This window comes from Chrysemys picta, chromosome 2 (genome assembly GCF_011386835.1).
Source record: "Chrysemys picta bellii isolate R12L10 chromosome 2, ASM1138683v2, whole genome shotgun sequence".
In the NCBI taxonomy this organism is placed as follows: domain Eukaryota; kingdom Metazoa; phylum Chordata; order Testudines; family Emydidae; genus Chrysemys; species Chrysemys picta.
In genome coordinates this window covers 126,465,365-126,470,889 of record NC_088792.1, presented here as the reverse complement: position 1 = coordinate 126,470,889, position 5,525 = coordinate 126,465,365, and positions in this window count along the sequence as shown.

The following is a 5,525-nucleotide window of genomic DNA, read 5'->3' as shown; positions in this document are numbered from 1 at the left end:
AGGACATAGGTTAGGTGATACCACAAAAAAGAAATAGAGGTAGAGATGGTTATCAGCAAATAAAAGTGAAAACACTCAGTGTGATGGGGTGTACCAGCATCATGCTGGTGCAGCAGGGGTTCATCCGTCTCTTTGGGCTGAGGAGGCCCTGCCCCCTCGGCTCTGCTGGGCATACTCCAGCAGGAACCAGGATATAAAAGGAAGCAGCGCAGCTCAGTTTGGGCTGATCTCTAAAGAGGAAGGAGGTGCACTGTTGGCTCCTGTGGAATGACTGCCTGTACTCGAGGAAACAGATGCCAGCCAGCTGGAGATGACTCACGACCCCCAGGCTTGGGATTCTGCAGAGGGAGGAAAGACTGTGAGGACCCCGAGATGGCTAGCTGTGGAGAAATGGGTAGGAAGTGACCCAGGGAAACTTTGCACAGACTAGCTGGGTGTGTTTTGGCAGGATCCCTGCCAAACTGGTGGGAGGCAACCCTCCCACCAACAGGGCCCTTGGTTGGGACCTGATAGAGAGGGAGGGCCTGCTGCATTGGGGTTCGGTGCCATCTGTATATTTAAACTTTGGAAATGCATGAACACACTTATCTGAAGTTCCTTTCCCTGCATCAGTCTTGCCTGTGCTCAGGTGCAGCGAATGACTAGATTATTGTGGTAGAGCCTCATACAGATCCTGACTCACAACATAGCTGGACTCCCTGGTCACGTCTCACATCTTCCTCCTCCTTGCTGTTCACAGCAGGGGGTCTGTGTCTCTGGCTCCTTGAAGATATCTATGGGGCTCTGTGCATTGGTAGTGGAGTCTCCACTCAATAGGGCATGCAACTTGTTGTAAAAGTGGAAGATGGTTGGCCTTCTGGTATGCCTGCTGCGATTCCTTCATTTTCATGCGGCATGGCTGCTGATCCCAGTCATACCCCTTCACCAGCATTCCCCGTGCAATCTGCTTATAGATGTCCATACCTCTGTAACTGCTCTGTAGCTGTGCCTGCACAGCCTCTTCTCCCCATAAGTCCAAGAGATCCAATATCTCCTATTTACTCCAGACAGGAACATATCCGGAGCTGGCATGGTTGGTTGGGCAGTTGCACAGAACAAGGGAGAGCTTCTAGGTGTGCTCGCCATGCTGGGCAATCAGGAAAAGGCATTTCAAAGATACATGGGGTTTTGAAAAGGTTAGGGGGCTTCTGGTCTCCATGATCCCTGGGCAGTGGAGTTCACAACTGTGAGCAGAGCTGTAGGATAGCTGCTGGAGAACTGTTAGGATTGATGTAGGTCACACACTATCTACACTCACAGCAGGTCAATCATAGCTCAACACCATTCAGGGAGGTGTTGTTGCTGTAATGGGGTACCTACATCAATGGGAGACAAATGTATGTAGACACATGCACAACTAGGTTGAAACAAGGCAACTTACATCAACCTAACTTTGTATTGTAGACTAGGCCATAGTGTGATGTTGCACTCCATATGATTCTATGAAAATATGCTAATGAGTGTGAATATAATGTAACTGGAATATGCTTCATGCAAAAGGTCTCTTGTAAGGTATTATTACAAAGCTTATAATCTACTGAGTGTGGTCATCCTATTTGTATAAATGTATCATTCTTGTATCTGAAACTAGAAATATGAAACATAACTCTGAGGTCCTATTGTAATTCTGCAAAGTGTGGGCCATTAATGGTGGTTTGGAATCTTGATGTCTTCCATCAACTAGGACAATTGGTTGTAAATGGCTCTGTTTACTTGCAAGCCTTCCTGTGAGTCAGGCTAGGAAGAATGAAGGCTTGGGGGTCTTACAGGACATGTGTGTGACCATGTCACCTGGTACTGAAATCCATCTTAAACCTGGTGCTTTTCCATTTAGAAGGAAGGGTGGGGTCCCAGAGAGACAAAAGATTCCCGCCTTGTGCCAAAGCTATAAAAGGGGGTGGAACTGAACAAAGGGGGCTGCCAGTCATGAGAAATCCCCTAGTTACCACCTGAGCTGGAACAAGAACTGTACTAGGGAAAATGATTGGGCCCAGACTAGAAAGGACTGTAGTCTGTGAAAGAAGCTCATTGGAACATCTCTAAGGGTGAGATTTTATCTGAAATCAGTTTCTTAATGGGCACTTAGGCTTAGACTTGCGTGTTTTGCTTTATTTTGCTTGGTAACTTACTTTGTTCTGTCTGTTATTACTTGGAACCACTTAAATCCTACTTTTTATACTTAATAAAATCATTTTTGCTTATTATTAGTCACTAACTCTGGGTTCAATACCTGGGGGAGCAAAGAGCTGTGCATATCTCTCTATCAGTGTTATAGAGGGCGGACAATTTATGAGTTTACCCTGTATAAGCTTTATACATAGTAAAACAGATTTATTTGGGGTTTGGATCCCATTGGGAGTTGGGTGTCTTGGTGCTGGAGACAGGAGCACTTCTTAAGCTGTTTTCAGTTAAGTCTGCAGCTTTGGGGACATGGTTCAGACCTGGGTCTGTGTTTGCAGCAGGCTAGCATGTCTGGTTCAACAAGACAGGGTTCTGAAGACCCAAACTGGCAGAGAAAATGGGCTCAGAGGTAGTCTCAGCACATCAGGTGGCAGTCACAAGGGAGTCTCTGTGACCGAACCATCACACATAGAAAATTCAGATTCTGTCTCTAGTGTTGACCCCCAACTTGTAGCCTCGCTGCTGGAAAAATAGGCACAGCACAGTCTTTTCAGCCACTCTAAGACCAGGCAAACTTTTACCAGTAGTGGGCTGTTTAGGGCATTGCTTTCAATTGTCTTTTTCTGGGCACAGGCTTATAGCAGTGTTGCAAAATATGCAGTCTTGGCCAGCTAGGATAGACTCTTATTAGACCTGGGGTTCTCAAACTGGGGGTTGGGACCCCTCGGGGTCACGAGATTATTATATGGGGGGTTGTGAGCTGTCAGCCTGCACCCCAAACCCTGCTTTGCATCCAACATTTATAATGGTGTTAAATATATAAAAAGGTGGTTTTAATTTATAAGGGGGGTTGCACTCAGAGGCTTGCTATGTGAAAGGGATCACCAGTACAAAAGTTTGAGAACCACTGTATTAGACAAAAGGAAAAAGAAGGGAGATAGGAAATAGGATAAATAAGGTAGGGAAGGAAAAGGATACATTGTGTGAGGGAAGAGACAAAGTTTCATATCCCAGGTGGTTGTTGGGATTCAGCTGGAGGTGGTGATTTCATCTCGCTCCCTCTCTCTAGCCCTGTCTGGACATCTTTCAGGATTAGGATGATGAAGGGTCCCAGGAGATGGTGGGGGTGGCAGCCATGATGGTGAAACACATTCTACTAGCTCATTTTTCTCCCCAAGGTCTCTTTTTAAGGACCCCAAAAGGGAGTGATAGGTGGAATAGCCCATCCCCTCCTTATTTTTTCCACCAATTAGAGCTAATTTCTGACACACCAATTTTGGTTCATTGTTTTGTTTACCAACCATGATCTTAACACAGTCCTTGAATTATATCAGGAGGCCTTTTTGTTTGGACTAATTCAGTCTGTCTTGCTTTTGCACCCTTTTCCAACATCTGTTTTTATAGGTTATTGTGACATCTTATGAACTTACACTCACCTTTTACAGTTGAATTGACAATTAGGGTAAATTTGTAGGCCCAATAATTACAACAGAAAGTATTCAATTTGGGAGACAAATGCTCGAGGTCTAGGCAGACAGTAGTAAAATATCAGAGTGCCAAAAATTATAGATAAATTTTTTCTGTTAGAAAGTTATCACCCAACATGAGATGATACTACTTTAGACCTCATTTTGATGGATGAAGATAAATTAATCATTGGATTGGTGGGTGATCAAGATTTGATTACATTCAATGTTGATAAAGAGAGGACAGTCCCAACTAGTAATATATATACTTGATGCTTTCCAAAGACAAGAAAAATTATGAGTGAAATTGACTGGTGTAAATGTTTAGATAGAAAAATGAATGAAAATTGGGTGTTCTTTAGGAATTGTTTATTGGATGGCCTTAAAGCCATCATTCCACACCCAAGAAAGAAGACAACTTTGTCTAAAAGCCCATCCTGCTTCCATGGCAAAGTGAAAGCAGAAATTAGAAAAATATACTGGGGAGGGGGGAGGAAATAGATAGCAATGAATGTAGATTAGAAGTTGTGTTGCAAACCAGGATGTGAGCGGTCAGATTTAGTGGTTAGAGCAGGAGATAGAGTCTGGAAGCCAGTAACCAGAGCCAAGGGGTCAGAGTCAAAAACCAAAGCCTGAGGGCAGAGCTGGAGTCAGGAAGTCAGTAAGGAAGCAGGGCTGGAGAGGTCAGGGTAGGACAGGAACAAGGCAGGTTCAGGGCTGGAGGAAGGCTAGGGGCAAGCACAGGAGAGAATGCAGCTGCAGGCATGTACATTGAACAGCCAGAGATCAGTTGTTGCTGTTCGGCTTAAGAACAAGCTTGCCGACTTCCTTGGTCAATCAGGTAGAGTGGTCGATCAGATGGCCCTGCTGCAACTCTGCTGAGCTCCTAGGCTGCCCAGAGGACATTCTTGACATTATGAAGTGTAGAAAATTGGTAAGAGAAGCTAAAGAAATTGGGGGAAAATTCATGGATGGCAGCACTAGAGACAATAAGAAGGAGTTTTTAAGTATATTAGGAACAAAATAAATCATAGCAATGATATAGGCCCATAATTAGATAGAGATGTAAAATTGTTGTTGATGATACAGGAGGGCCAGGGAGCAGTGGGAAGTGGTAGAAGGGAAGTATATAAACCCTAGGTTAATTAAGGCGTGGTTCCCTGTAGACTAGGGAGGGTTGCTACAGGTTAATTGGTGCACCTGTAATCAATTAAGGCCCTGTTAGAAACCTAATACCCACCCCCCCACCTCCCCCCCCGTTTCAGGCAGTCAGGGGGAAAGAGAGAGAGAACTGGAGCTTGGAGGTGTGCTGTTAGACTTGGAGGAACAGAAAACTGGAGTAAGGGAGACCCTGCCTCAGTGTTTAAGGAATGAAGGTACCCCACCCAAGGGAGAAGAGGGTAAGAACCTGCAGGGGTTGAGAGGGGCTGGGACTCAGAGTGAGGAGCAAACCCAGACCCCTCCCCTGCTTCCCTTCTTTACCACCTTCCTGGGCCACTAGTGGGGCCCTCAGTGCCCCAAGAGCAGGGGTAAGGGATGGTATTTTAGCCCCCACCATACTATGTCAACCATCTTGTCACAATACCCAAAAGGGGAAGTGTTCAATAAATATTTCTGTTCTGTATTTGGAAAGAAGCAGGATGATGTGCTTGTCACATAAGAATGATAAAATCCTTTGCAAGCCATTAGTAACCAAGGAGGCTGTAAATATCTACTAAGGATACACATTTTTAAATGAGCAGCCTGTATAACTTGCATCCAAGAGTCCTAAAAGAGCTGGCAGATGTGACTTTTTAATATTTCTTGGCAAACCAGGGAAATTCCAAAGACTGGAAGAGTGCTAATGTTGTTAATTATGTAGATGTAATATAGTTAGACTTTTGTAAGGCATTTGACTTA